This window comes from Triturus cristatus, chromosome 2_1 (genome assembly GCF_964204655.1).
Source record: "Triturus cristatus chromosome 2_1, aTriCri1.1, whole genome shotgun sequence".
Taxonomy (NCBI): Eukaryota; Metazoa; Chordata; class Amphibia; order Caudata; family Salamandridae; genus Triturus; species Triturus cristatus.
Window position 1 is genome coordinate 470,566,067 of NC_140581.1, and position 13,685 is coordinate 470,579,751.

The window sequence follows — 13,685 nt, forward strand, 5'->3', positions numbered from 1 at the left end:
ACTTCAGAATTACAGAATAAATATGCTTCATTTTTGCTTTCCCAACTGCTGAATGCACATAGTTAATTTACAGGGATTTAAATGTTTTGCGAAAACATGGCATCCCCTGGACTCCTTCAAGATTGTCACATAATTCACTTAAAAACCCTTCTCACTCTGCTGTCCGAGAAAGAAATGTAAACACATATACTAAGGCAATTTATGAGAAGACCTAGCCTGACATTTGACCTGTCTTTGAAGCACCTCAGGTAAATGTGACCAGTTAAACAAAGAATTCAAAGTCATCTCTATTTATGGCTCCCACTTTCCTAACCAACCGTTTGGGGGAAACCCTGAGTTAGAGTATAATGAATACTTTTCTCTCTGTATAGTCTTAATACTGAAATATTCTAACTTCTTGTGCCACAATGCACGCAAAAAATCCATCAGGGGCGGAGGCCAAGTTGTTTCTTACTAAGCTTCGCAAGGACATGCCTAAACGGTCTCTCTCCAAAAGGCAAGTCCCGTGTAAGGAGAAAGATTTCTTATAAGATCATCCCATTAAAAATCCCACAAAAGCACCCTAGAGAGGTGAAGTTCTCCTCTTCCTCGAGGAAATGATCCCATTCCCATGTCTGTTAGGAGTTGCGATGATGTTCCCTGGCACCGAGCGCCTCAATTAAAATCCTATCACTGGGACCAGAGTTTCCGGGTCCATCAGCCCACCTTTGCTGACTCTGCACACTTGAACTATTCCCTCCCCCGGAAGACGCCGCAGTCTGCCAAGGTGCCATCTACCGTTCAGTTGGAACACCATTCGGTGACTACGCAAACTAAGACTGCTCTCCGAACTGTCAGCGTCCAGAGGAAATTATCTGTGTGGCAAGGGGTAAAAATTGAGGCAATCTAGAATCATGCATCCTGGATAGAGCACCAGCCCAGGGCTTAGACATTTTGCCAGGATGGAGGGAGATTTTCAGTTCCGATCAGTCCTTGCAGTTCCAATAGTGCTGTACAGAGGATGATTCGGAGGCAGATAACGGCCTTCCTTATAATACCACTGCAGGCTTGTATCTTGATTACAAAAGGCTAATTGGCCGGGCACTTCACCGGATGCGGCTTCCATCACACCCATTATTCCTCTGGCCTGCTTCAGTGGAAGTTTATTCATTTACAACTGAAGCCCTAAAGAATGCTGAAACCTTGACAGTGACCTTGCCCTCGGTGAAAGAGCAGTCTAACATTTTGATTGAGCTCTTGCAATTCCCCTTCTCAGCAGTGGTTCACTTGCTTCTATTTAGTGGAGCCCTATTGGAGCCTGTCGTTCCTGCTTGGGAAAAAATCCTTTTTGGTCTTAGCAGTCCAGCTAGGCCTCGTAGGCTGCTCTAGATGTTCTTTACTTTTTGACCGGTCATTGGAAAGTCTGGTTGTCCAAAGCACTTGAATGCCTTTCCTGCGGCACCTCCTGATGGAGAGTAAAAGAATATCGACTCTGTGGGCTGAGAAGCCTTTGTTTCTGGAAACCTGACGCTCTGCTTCTGGAAACCTGACCCTCTGCATTGCTAATGCTACTTCCCCGAGGGTTGATCGATTCATACTTTGTGGGAATTGGCAACACTTAGTGATCAGCTTGCCAGATGATGTGAAAAAGCAGTGTATGGACCTGGTCGACCGGTGATTAATTGGATGCATCTGAACAGGTCTTTGTGTAGCCTGGGTTCTGCTGACACGTTTGCTCAATTCATGGTCACTGCTGCCATGCTATTTTGGTGTTCTTGGGTGCTTTCTGCTGGCCCATTCAGAGATATCAAACCTTACTCATGGACATGCTCTTCGATGACCAGTGGCAGTTTGGAGAAAAAGCATTCTTTTCCCTGGAGGGAACAAAGCTGCAGCTCGTGCTTTGACCTAGCCTCCCCAGCATGAAGGGCCAACAACAATATGGAAATATTTGTTGCCATCATGTCTTCCTAAACTAGTAGCAGAACATCATCTCAACATTTCTTATTGTGGCCACATAGCACGTCCACCTCCAAGACACACTATCCGACAACTTTGGTTGCCTTGGGAGAACTTTGATAGGCAACCAAATGTTGCTATGGGACTAGGAAGTGCAAGATTAGCCTTTTGTGTATCAGGGCAGAGTTGTATGGAGCAGGAGTCAGGACTCCTCCTGAGGGAATAACAGCAACAATCTTCTAAAGTTTTTGAAGCATTGACTGGACTCTTAATGGCAGAGAGACAGCTTCTTTTTGGATAATTAGTAATTTAAGGCTCAAAGTGTTGCCACAGACTCTTGGTATCGCAGGGTTATAACCCTGATGAACGATTAGGCATTATAATACAATCTAATCTCAGAGGCCTTTCCCATGTCCTCTTCGTCACATAGTCTGAGCTGACATTGCGACAGTTTCACATCAGTCTGTTATATCTTGCCTGTGTCTTATTGCTGATTGGCTGGCTCTGCGGCAACAGCTGGATTATGTTTATTCTGCATGTGATATTAAGGATCTATCCTATTTTTGGTCTGACTAGATGTTTCTTCCATTTTTGTCCTGTTGCCTAGTGGTTACAAGTATTCCTCTTCTTGACTCAGTTCAGAAACTCTCATGGATGAATTAATTTACAGTATTTGGTGTGTCCAATGATGAGTGGGGAATTGGGCTATGGATACAGACCACCTCAGTTCTTGGATTAAGCTGATCAGCACACGGCTAGCACAGTCTGCTGTGGTGTTCGCTTTTCTGTTAATTTATTCCTGGAACTCAATATCGGGAGGTTTCCATACTTAGCAGAATACAAACTTCTCCACTCCATAAATGCCTAGTCATTTTATTTACTTTAGCTCAGAGGCCTTGTTCTTTTTCTTCAGAAACGTAGTAGTATGTTAATGGAGAACCCAAAATTAGGATTACCCAAGTCTGAGCCTACTATTTATATTAGTAGATCTGGCTGAACAGTTTTAGCTCATGTTAATATTGTAATTTTCTGATTCGTTTTACTCCGTGTTCTGCCATTTTGGATCCACGTCATTACATTTTGCAAAAGCTCGGCTTAGAAGCCTCCCCCGCCTATTGCTGTTAAATGGTGGCACAAGGAATACCAAGGCTGTGTAGACTTGAATCCAGCTCATGCCTCTTTGATCCACTATCTGGCACTCTCTGCCCCTTAATCTCATTCTTGCAGCTTCCTGCTGTCTCCCTTTGACAGTTTTTCCATTGTTCTCTACCTTCTTTCACCTTTGTGTGTTTTCTCCAGTTTGCTCTCTGTAAATGTCTGATGAGCAAATGTAAATGCCGGGCCCCATCTGTAACCACCAGCTCAAATTAAGCACTGGTCATATGCATCAGTATTTGCAGGTTTATTACAGGGATAAACAATTTAAATTGGAGTTGTTTACAAAATCTGATTTTAGGCCAACATTGTATCCCCTTCAACCACATCTACACAATAGGTTTCTGGTAGCCTACATTTTCTCTGAAACTTGGAACCCCCGCTTACACATATTTGTACACACCTCCCCATGCCAGTTCTGTCTCTACATCCCACAGTAATACAAGCAGGGTTGCCTGTTGGCTGCCTAAGCAGAAGTACAATTTTGTAAGATGGAGTATCCATCCATAAATGTTTGGAACAGAAGTAATGATTGTTCTGTTTTACTGGATGATTCTTTTCTTGTGGCCCTATTACCATGCGCGTCATTTGAAGTAGTTATTCCATCATATTACTTCTGCATTATTGTACCATAATATATAACTTTTGTTGACATATTCTTGAGCCATCATAATAATGCTGTGACGCGAAGCCCTTGTCAAAATACTTGCTGATTGACAGTGAATGTTTTACTCTCACCTACACATAACTCTGTACTTGTTCCAGTTTTTAGTTTCAGAATTTCACTTGGTCTCTGATGTCCCTTACCACTTCAGCTTGGTATGTTATTGCTTTGTTCAGACTGTTTTGTAGGATATTCATACAGAAGCAATATGAAATCTTGTAATTGATCTCAAGTGAGATTTGAGAGCTAGTTGTCTGACACTATTTGGTCAGGTTCTTCACAAACCAACGTCTTCCCCAATAACCTAAACCTGTGATCTACCTAAGATCTCAATTTAGCTGTCTCTCTTCTAGGTTTTATAGGCCCTATACTACCTTCTGGAGGCAAACCCAGTAAGTAACCACTAAAATAATTTCAGACTTCCTCAAACTTGCATTGGGTGTAAGGCAGGATTTATTTTAAATCAAAATCTTTTTATTGCATTTTCAAAGATTAACAATTTATGAGGCTCGTCACAGCATTACCATAAGCCAATAGCAATAGATAGCTAAAGACAAAACACTTCTTTCCCACAAGTACTCAGCATATCCCATAGTATATTCAGGTACAGCTTTCCCCTTTGTCAATTTGCACCTGCAAACCATCTACATATCTCTCAATTGACCTTTACAATATAAGCCCGGGCCTCCAACATAACCAATAAATAAAATAAAACTAAACAATCCTGTGGCATTTATCATATTTGACATATACAGTGGAAGTCATGGGGCAGGCATGGGCCAACCCAGGGGAAGGGCGGGGAGCACACCACTCCTAGGCGAGCGAGGGGGGCCGGGGAAGGGGTGGGGGAGCGCTAAAGCCCTGAGGCCAAGAGCCCCCAGAAGGATCACAGCAGGGTCAGGGTTTGCTATGTTTGAAAGAGATGATGGGCCTGCAATCTAGGGCCACAGGCAAAGAGCGGCTGACCCTCCGATAGGTACCCGGCAAGCAGACACCATATATACGCTCACCCTTTACGGGAGTCTGCCATGAGAGCTTAAAGAGCATTGATGAAAGAGGGCAGCCCTGTACCACACCCCCCAATAAATTAAGAGGCTACTCCATTCATGAGGACCTGAGACAGTGATAATTGGCCTGCACCATGCCCAGGAAAGACTCACTGAACAGCAAGCGTCGCATGGTACACCTCCGGAAGGACCAATCGACCTGGTCGAAGGCCCTTTTTGCATCTAGTGATAGCAAGGCTGCCGGGATGTGTGTTTTCTGGACTTCATTGATTTAGATGCACTATCATACATAGGCTGTCATGAGTGACGCCCCTTAATGAAGCTAGACTGATCCTTATGGATCAAGTCTGGAAGAATCTCTTCCAGCCTGCTAGTGAGTATCTTAGAGTATACCTTAGCGTCCAGGTTTAAAAGCGCTATAGGGTCTATAGCAGGTGTGTGTGTGTGTGTGTGTATATACATGTGTATATATATATATATCTCTCTCTCTCCACAACGGTTCAAAGTCCCGGTGTTCCTGGCGCTCAATGAAGGTGCGTAACCCTTGCGGTTGAACCAAACCAAATGGTAGTGTGAGACATCACTATGTGAGAAAAAATATTGCACTTTGCTTATAAGTGGTACATAACCGAATGTGTAATGATTCAACGATGCAAATTCCTAAAATTGTTAGTATTATCAGTGTAAAACTGTTTTATTTTTAGCCTGCTCGAGGAAAAATGTATAATTTGCGCGGGGACTACATCTCCCAGAAGTCCGGGACAGAAAACCCCGTGACATGACAGGAAGTGAAGTCATAACATTTCCTTGCAGCACAGGTGCTTAAAATGTAATGTTTTTTTTCAAAGGGAACAACCGTGACCAAGTTAACGGAAGTTAACGGAACGCGTTGGTTGGTTTGCGTTTGATTTGTGGACTGTAACGAATTGAAAATAAATGGAGTATTGAATTGGAAAAAATCGCTGGAGTGCGACCCTATTCTTTCTTCTTCGGAGAAAATTGTTGATATATATATATATATATATATCAACAATTTTTCTCCCAGTTTGAAAGAAAAAGCAGGGTCGCACTCCAGCGAGTTAGGTAATTATTGATATTTACAGGGGCATTCAATGATGTAAACAGTGTATTGACTTTTGCAAGATATCAATTGTTTGATTTTCCAGGTTTTTTTGTTTGCCATTGTGATCTCACTTAGTGGTTTAGCGATTTGGCACACCTTACAGTTTTGACATTTGATGAAGCCAGTTTTCTTTAGCCACGTTGTTTGCATCATTGAATGCCCCTGTAAATTAAAATACGTGGGAAGCACCATTTGTGACTTAAAGAAAAGGATTCTGGAACATACAAGGGCTACCAAAAACAAGGACAAAAACAACGCGGTAGCAAAGCATATGGAAACACACCACAACAGCAATTGGAAGTCGCTAAAGTTTTTTGGAATAGAAACAGTACCAATCAATACACGTGGAGGGAATCGGGAGAGACTACTAAGACAAAAAGAATCACGCCACATTATCAACTTCAGAAGCATGACACCGTTTGGTCTGAACCAGTCCGAATAACTGTACATACATCTTTAGACAGTAACACAAATGAACACAACACATTAAGTTGTTCAATAACACTGTTATATATCTGTATATATGGTTATTTTGTGTAACAATTCTGACATCAATAATGAACACTATGGCCCATAAAGTAGCCCTGTTTTTTAAGATGCAAGGCCCACCAGAGGGCACAGAGCAATGTCTGCCCACCAGAGGGCATTCACTTACACAGTAAGTTTTTTCATTGAAACAGGACTCTCATGAGCCATGGAAAATTAATTTGCTTTGGAACCATAAAATGACGATGCATTAACATTGGCATTATAATTAACTGAGTTCTATGCTAATATCCAGCCCTTCGTTTTAAATTCAGCCTATTTTTGATAGTAAAATTTGGTTAATTAACAGGACCATAATTCCCAGAAATCCGGGGCTTTTTAACCACCCCGTGTATGACAGGAAAGGAAGGTATGACCACTTCCTGTCTTTAAGTTTGTTAAAAACACCTGATTTGATTTAGAGATTTAACCGTGAGCAAGTCAGCGGACGCTGACGAAACGCGTTGGTTTTTCTTTTGCATCTCGAAACCTGTGGATGAACTTTGAATAAAATATCAAGAATTACCTAACTCGCTGGAGTGCGACCCTGCTTTTTCTTTCAAACTGGGAGAAAAATTGTTGGTATATTAGCGGTGGTCCAAGCCGCAAGGGTACCGCACCTTCAAATTGAGCGCCTTCAGTCCGGGACCGTTGGACACCTTTGGATAAAAAATATATATATATATATATGTGTGTGTGTATATATATATATATATATATATATATATATATATGTGTGTGTTTATATATATATATGTGTGTTTATATATATATATGTGTGTGTTTATATATATATATGTGTGTGTGTATATATATATATATGTGTGTGTGTATATATATATATATGTGTGTGTATATATATGTGTGTGTATATATATATGTGTGTGTATATATATGTGTGTGTGTATATATGTGTGTGTGTATATATGTGTGTGTATATATATATATATATATATATATATATATATATATGTTTTTTTTTCCCCTGCTTTAGGGATCAAAGTAATTAACGCCTCCCCCATTGACTGAGATACCTAGCTCGAAGTTGCTATTTCGTTAAAGAGATCCGTTGAATGGTGTCAGCTCAGCTCCAAACGTTCTGCAGAACTTTGCGCTGAAGCCATTCGGTCCCGGGGCCTCCTGGAGGTTTAAAGCATCTATCGCCATCTGGACCTCGTCCATTATGGGCTGACTCACAACTTCATTGAAGGCTGGGGCGACCTGTGGGAGTTCAAGCAAGTCTAAATATTATGCTTGATCCCACTCATCCAGTGTATCCGCTTTATAGAGTATTTTATAGAATTTGCTAAAGGCTCTTGCCTTCCTCTCCTCACTGTAGTGAGAAGTGCCCAGTACGTCATCTGTCTGATGTATTCCTGCTCTTGTTTTGCCCGAAGCTGTCTTGCCAGCCAAGAGCCAATTATGTCACTACCATCGTACCCTCGGGCTTGGAGGCGTAAAAGGGTTTCCTCTGCCCTATTAGCATAGATCGCCTGGAGCTTGCCCTTTAATGCCATTACCTTCCTCTGGGCCTTTATAGACAGGCCCTCCTTGTGCGATTTCTCAGCTTTCTGTAATTCCCCCTCCAAGGACAGCCGCCCGAGGTTTGTTGCCTCTGCAAGGTGGTTTTAGGCCCAGATCTCTGTACTGGGGTGAATGTATGACATTGTTCTGTATTCTGTCCATCAATTGTTCTTTTTGCATTTGTCACCCCGAGTGGGATGGATATTTCCAGACGTGGGTCCCGTGCTCTACATGTCACTGGAATCAAGCTATCCTGGCTGAAGAGGGGTGAAACCCCGAAACCGGTCCTAGGATGCTTGTTGTTAGTCCAGGGAGGACCTGGCTTGGCAGTTCAGGCTGGTCTGTTCCCCTGAGGCACAGGGTCAAGACTGATTTGCGTATGGCTGGGTTCAAACTGGAATGGCATGGTGAGCAAAAAAACAATGGATTTAGGCCCTGATCTCTGTAATGACATTGTTCTGCATTCGATCCATCAACTGTTTTTGCTTAACTCCGAGTTGGGCTGCTCTATAATACAGGAGGAAATCTGGGAGAGACGACCACCCCTGAGAGTCGCAGTCTGGTAAATAGTTGTTGGGCTAAGCAGGCCCTACAACCCTGCCAAATGAATTTTGTCATCTTTAGCTCGGCAAACAACTCTATCTTCGGAAATCGTCTGGCCCTGAAATAGGCAATACATTAATTTTAATCACATTAATGCGACCAATCGAGGTAATGTATGCGGAGCCCCACTTCTTAAAATCTGCCTTAAGTTGTCATACCAAGGGTGGGAAATTAGCTTTATACAGAGCTGATGGGTTAGGTGTAATTTTAATACCCAGGTACTCAATTTCTTTGTGGAAACACTTGAATGGTGGGGACGTTGCAATGGCTGTCATTCCCGCCGGGGACATTGATCGATTAGGTAAGAAAGATTTATTAGGTTAAACCTGAACCCTGCCACCGTCTCAAAATCTTTGAGTTTGGCTTGAATAGCGGGGAGGGAGGTACAAGGTTCTGTAATGGGTAGCAGAACATCATCTGCAAATAAAGAGATTATGTGCTCATCCGGCCCAAACATGATCCTATGGATTCCTGGGTTAGCCCTGATGCGCGCAGCCAGTGCTTCTATGCATAGCATAAAGAGCATTGATGAAATAGGGCAGCCCTGTACCGTACCCTCCCGATAATTTAAGTAAGAGGCTACTCCATTCATAATGACCTGAGACAGTTATAATTGGCCTGCACCATGCCCAGGAAAGGCACACTGAACACCAAGCGTCGCAAGGTGCACCTCAGGAAGGACCAATCAGCCCAGTCGAAGGCCCTCTTTCCGTCTAGTGATAGCAAGGCTGTCGGGATGTGTGTTTTCTGGACTTTGATTTAGATGCACTATCATACATAGGTTGTCATGAGTCTGACGCCCCTTAATAAAGCTAGACTGATCCGTAAAGACGTTTACATGCACACACTATTGCGTAGATCACATATTTAGTACCACAGTTGATATTTGATCTGATGGTGTAGTTTCTGTTGTGTGCAGCAAATTATTTCATGTTGCTCTTGGCCTACCTACATACACCGCAAGAACCGCATTTGTAGAAGCCTAGTGATTTCTGTGTCAACCAAGTTGTGTTCATTTTTTCTGTGGTGAAACTGGGGCTCAGTCTGGTTCTCAAAGTTCTACCACGTCTGTATGTGATCTGTGGATGTTTGGAGATTACTCACAGGAGACAGCTCCCTCAAAGACCATATTACAAGTGTTTATTGAGACTCTTGCTAAGGATATTGCTCGGGTTACTGAAATCTGTAAGAAGCCTGACTGGATGCTTGTCCGTGATTATCTGTACCCTGTCTTTGAGTGTGTCATTTCTACATACCCTGTAAATTCTACCCTCTGCTCTCCCTAGGTTGGGTTGTGTGTAGCCCCTTTTTTCCTCGCTGATGTAGTTTTAATTCAGCCTCTGTAGCAGGCAGCCTCGGCTTTCCGATTGTTGCATTTACTGAAGTTTTAATACGTGGTTCTGTCCTTTCTCTTTAAATGACAGACTTGTAAGGCAATACCGGCCTCTCTGTACTCTTGCATGTAATTTTGAGTCAGATTTGATATTCAGGACACCCTTATAGACATAGTCTATTTTTAGAACCTGTAGGTCAAGGGCAACGATTACAATTCTTAACTTGACCGCGATTGGTAGTTATCGGTGATGATGAGACTTGCCTCTTATCAACAGATTTGGTGCCAATACCTTCAAAACACTTACTGGAGGTATTCTTCTGACCTACTGGTTTGGACCGTGTACCGGCTTTTAGGTGTGTTTTCACCCTTCTCATGTTACTATTGTCACCTGAACTCCAGACCAGGGTTCACAACCCGTCTGGTAACAATAGGCTAAAAAATGTCTTTAAAACTCTTTTCCAGACTGATTTATTCTCATCTATAAAGATTCCTATGGTATCACGCATGACCGGCCGGGTTGGAATTATCACCCGCTTTTAGGTGAGGTTTTTTCCTCTTAGATTCTAAACTACATTCTGTAACAGAATGTTTGTCTTCAGATTACAAAACAGAACTTTATATTGAATTCCCTCAGGTCTCAGCTAATTGTCTTGTCATATCAGGTATGCGTTCCCTCTCACTCCTCTCCCCCTAGATTTGATGATTATTTTTTTTTTGTGGTTTTTTTTTTTGTCTCACTCGGGGGTGTTGTTTCTTTGGACTTTCTACGCCGTAGTCTATGCACTCCTGTTGTCTCTCTTCATATGTTGTTTCCTCGATTAGACCATCTCTGGTCTAGCCCTATTTTCACGTTAAGGTTTAATTTCATAAAGTAATCACATATCTAGCACAAATGGCCTGTCACCGTAGGCACTAGCATGCACACAATATAACTGCATGCTCTCATGCTATTTCCGTTGTACGCAAACGAATATGCGTAAAAAACTATTTCTCCTGATGCCGATTCTTTGGCATTCCATTAACACACCATTGACCAATGTCCTTGCACGTGGTAATGCAGTGAACCACGTCTCCTAAAATACAACACATCAACGCACGTGTCAGACTTTTATATGTTCTCACAGACATTTCTTTGTCATTACTGTAAAAGAGCCTTTTGTATAATTTCCAGCCCTGAAGAAGTCCAGGGTCACTTTCCCTTTGGACGAAACGCGTGTTGGCTGGACCCTGTGTTTGAATAAAGTAGAAGAAACCTTGTATATTCACTTTGAACTGTCAATGAATACTGTAGCGTGTGCATATGCTTTGTGTGAATTACTGGGACCTCGGTCCACTTCTCAGGTTTTTTGTGTGGTTTTCCCTCACCTTGTGCACCGCAAAGATAGCTATACAAAGTACCGGGCGTTACTAAGCCCACACCACTGACCTGTGTATAAACCGCCACCTTCTTTATTATGTAGGCGTGGAGGTCCATATACTTAAGAGACATTAGATCGTGTGTAGGGAGAATTTATCTGCTTCGGAGGTAGCTCAATGTGCCCGCCACCACCCCTCCAGAATGTAAAACCATACAACATGCACTGCGGTAATAAGACAACAAAATATGAACATAACTGTCAACTACGAAGTCTCCAGCGTGATGAAAAATCTTCACTACTGGTGACTCCAGGGGCGCGTCCAGGACCGCACCTAGAGCCCCGCTTTTGCCAATCACTGGACACCGAACGGTCTCTAGCATTTTCTCGCGTGGGCCGAGGTGGGTGGGTAGGTCCCTGGTACTGCCAGGACCTCGGCTGGCATTGCTCCTGCGGCTGTTCCACACTCGCCTGTGCCGGGGTCTTCTGCCCTGTCATTTCTAAACCGATCTGAGCCGCCTCCCCTTTAAACTGTGTAAAGTGTCATTGCTTGTTGCCAAAGGAGAAGGTGATGTCAAAAGGATAGGTCCATCTGTATTTGATCTGGCGTGAACGCCGCAGTGATCGGTCAGAACTATTGCTGGCGAGCCAACGTGGCTTGAGCTGCGTCTTGGAAGAGCAAGCATGTGACACCCTGGAAGGTAATAGTGTTGCTGTTGCTGGCTTTTTGTAGAACAAATTCCTTGGTTTTGAAGGAGCTGAATTTGGCCATGACAACCCTTGGGCGCTTGCTCTCCCCCGTCAGACGCTGGCCCACTCTGTGAACATGTTCTAGCCATACCTCGGGCTATTGCCTCTCAGAAATCTGGAAAAGAGGCCCACCATAAACGCCTCCAGATCTGGGCCCTCACTGCCCTCCTCCAGGTTTCTCACTCTAATATTGTCTCTATGGGAGCGATTCTCTAAATCTTCACATTTTAGGAGGGCGGCGTGCAGTTAGTAGTTCAGGTTGGAGGATCCCTCGTCCAGTGGCGTCATTCGTTCCTCGAGCTCCTGGTTCGCACAGACGCGTGGTCCACCGAAGAGTCTTTTAACAGAGCGGGCTAAGCTGTTCCTCAGCAAGGGCTAATGTATCATCATCATCTAGGGTTTCCTTACTGTGGTCTCTTGCTAGCTGCTAAGGTTCAGTTGTGTAGATTCCACATTGGCAATACCGCCAACTTGCAATCAAGCCCTCCCCCCCCCCCCCCCCCCCCCCCCCTCAACCAGACACACACACTCTGCTCTAACTACTCCTAACAGACCCCTTTTTGTCACTAACAAACCTATACTCAGCCTTCCATCATTTCTCCAACCAACACCCTCCTATTCTTTCAACCACTATAAGACCACCACATAACATTTACACTCCACTGCACCACACATTTTACCTCTTGCAGCAAACCACTCTAAGACAAACACTCCCAACGCTACTTCATTACCTCTTACACACAACATACACTCTACTCACAAACACATCACCATCCCCTTTACTTTACAACTTTCACTTACAAACAAAACTATACTAACCAATTCATCTCATAAAACAAATAGATCAGCATCTCCTTTCTTTACTCCTCAAAAACAAAACACATTGCGCACACCAGCACCACAAAACCTCTCAAGCGCAACACCTCATAATACCTAGCAGCCCAAACTACAAACATACAGCCATCTTTCAAATTACACAAATGAACAAACTCCAATACCAAGCTTTTGCTCTTCCACCACACCACCCCAAAACATATACATCATCACAGCAACTCTTTCAGCTGCCTCAAACCCATTGGACAATTTAGATCCTTACTACATGACCCACATGCTGCACTGCCACCCCTAACTCGTACACCTTCCTCCTTAAAAACAAACAAAATAAGCAACATGCCACACTTCACAACTTCACTTCTCCATGTCTACTGCACAACAAGGTTACACTACAAAAATAACACAGCAAACCAACTCACTCTCAAACACCTTCACCACCAACGCACACTGGCCCATCAAAATGTCTTCTTAGCCTGCTGAACGAAGAACAATATACATAAAAGCTAAACTATTTCCATCCTCACATACCTACCAACATTGACACACCAGCTGCAACCCTACAAAATACTGCTCACTCCTCAACAAAAAGTCAAGCTATCTCCAAGCACATTCTCTAAACTGTCTCCTAATAAATGCTCGATCACTCTCTAAGAACAAACATCACATCCACGACATTCTCACTGACGCAAAACCAGACTTACTATTCATAACTGAATAATGGTTGGGAGATGATATGGCTCCAGTCCTGCATGAAGCCGTTCTTCTAGGCTATCAATTGATCACCCAAAATCATATAGGCAAAAAACAGAGGTGGGCTGGCTGTTGTTTTCAGACAAACATTACATATCACTAAAGTTGACATCGTCTCCAT

The 13,685-nt window shown here is 43.2% G+C and overlaps 1 protein-coding gene across 2 annotated transcripts in view; it reads left to right on the forward strand.

Annotated features, from left to right (window-relative positions):
- The window catches only part of CERT1 (ceramide transporter 1), a 944,792-nt gene that overhangs the window by 487,959 nt on the left and 443,148 nt on the right, over nt 1-13,685 (forward strand). The gene's annotated exons all lie outside the window — the stretch shown is intronic.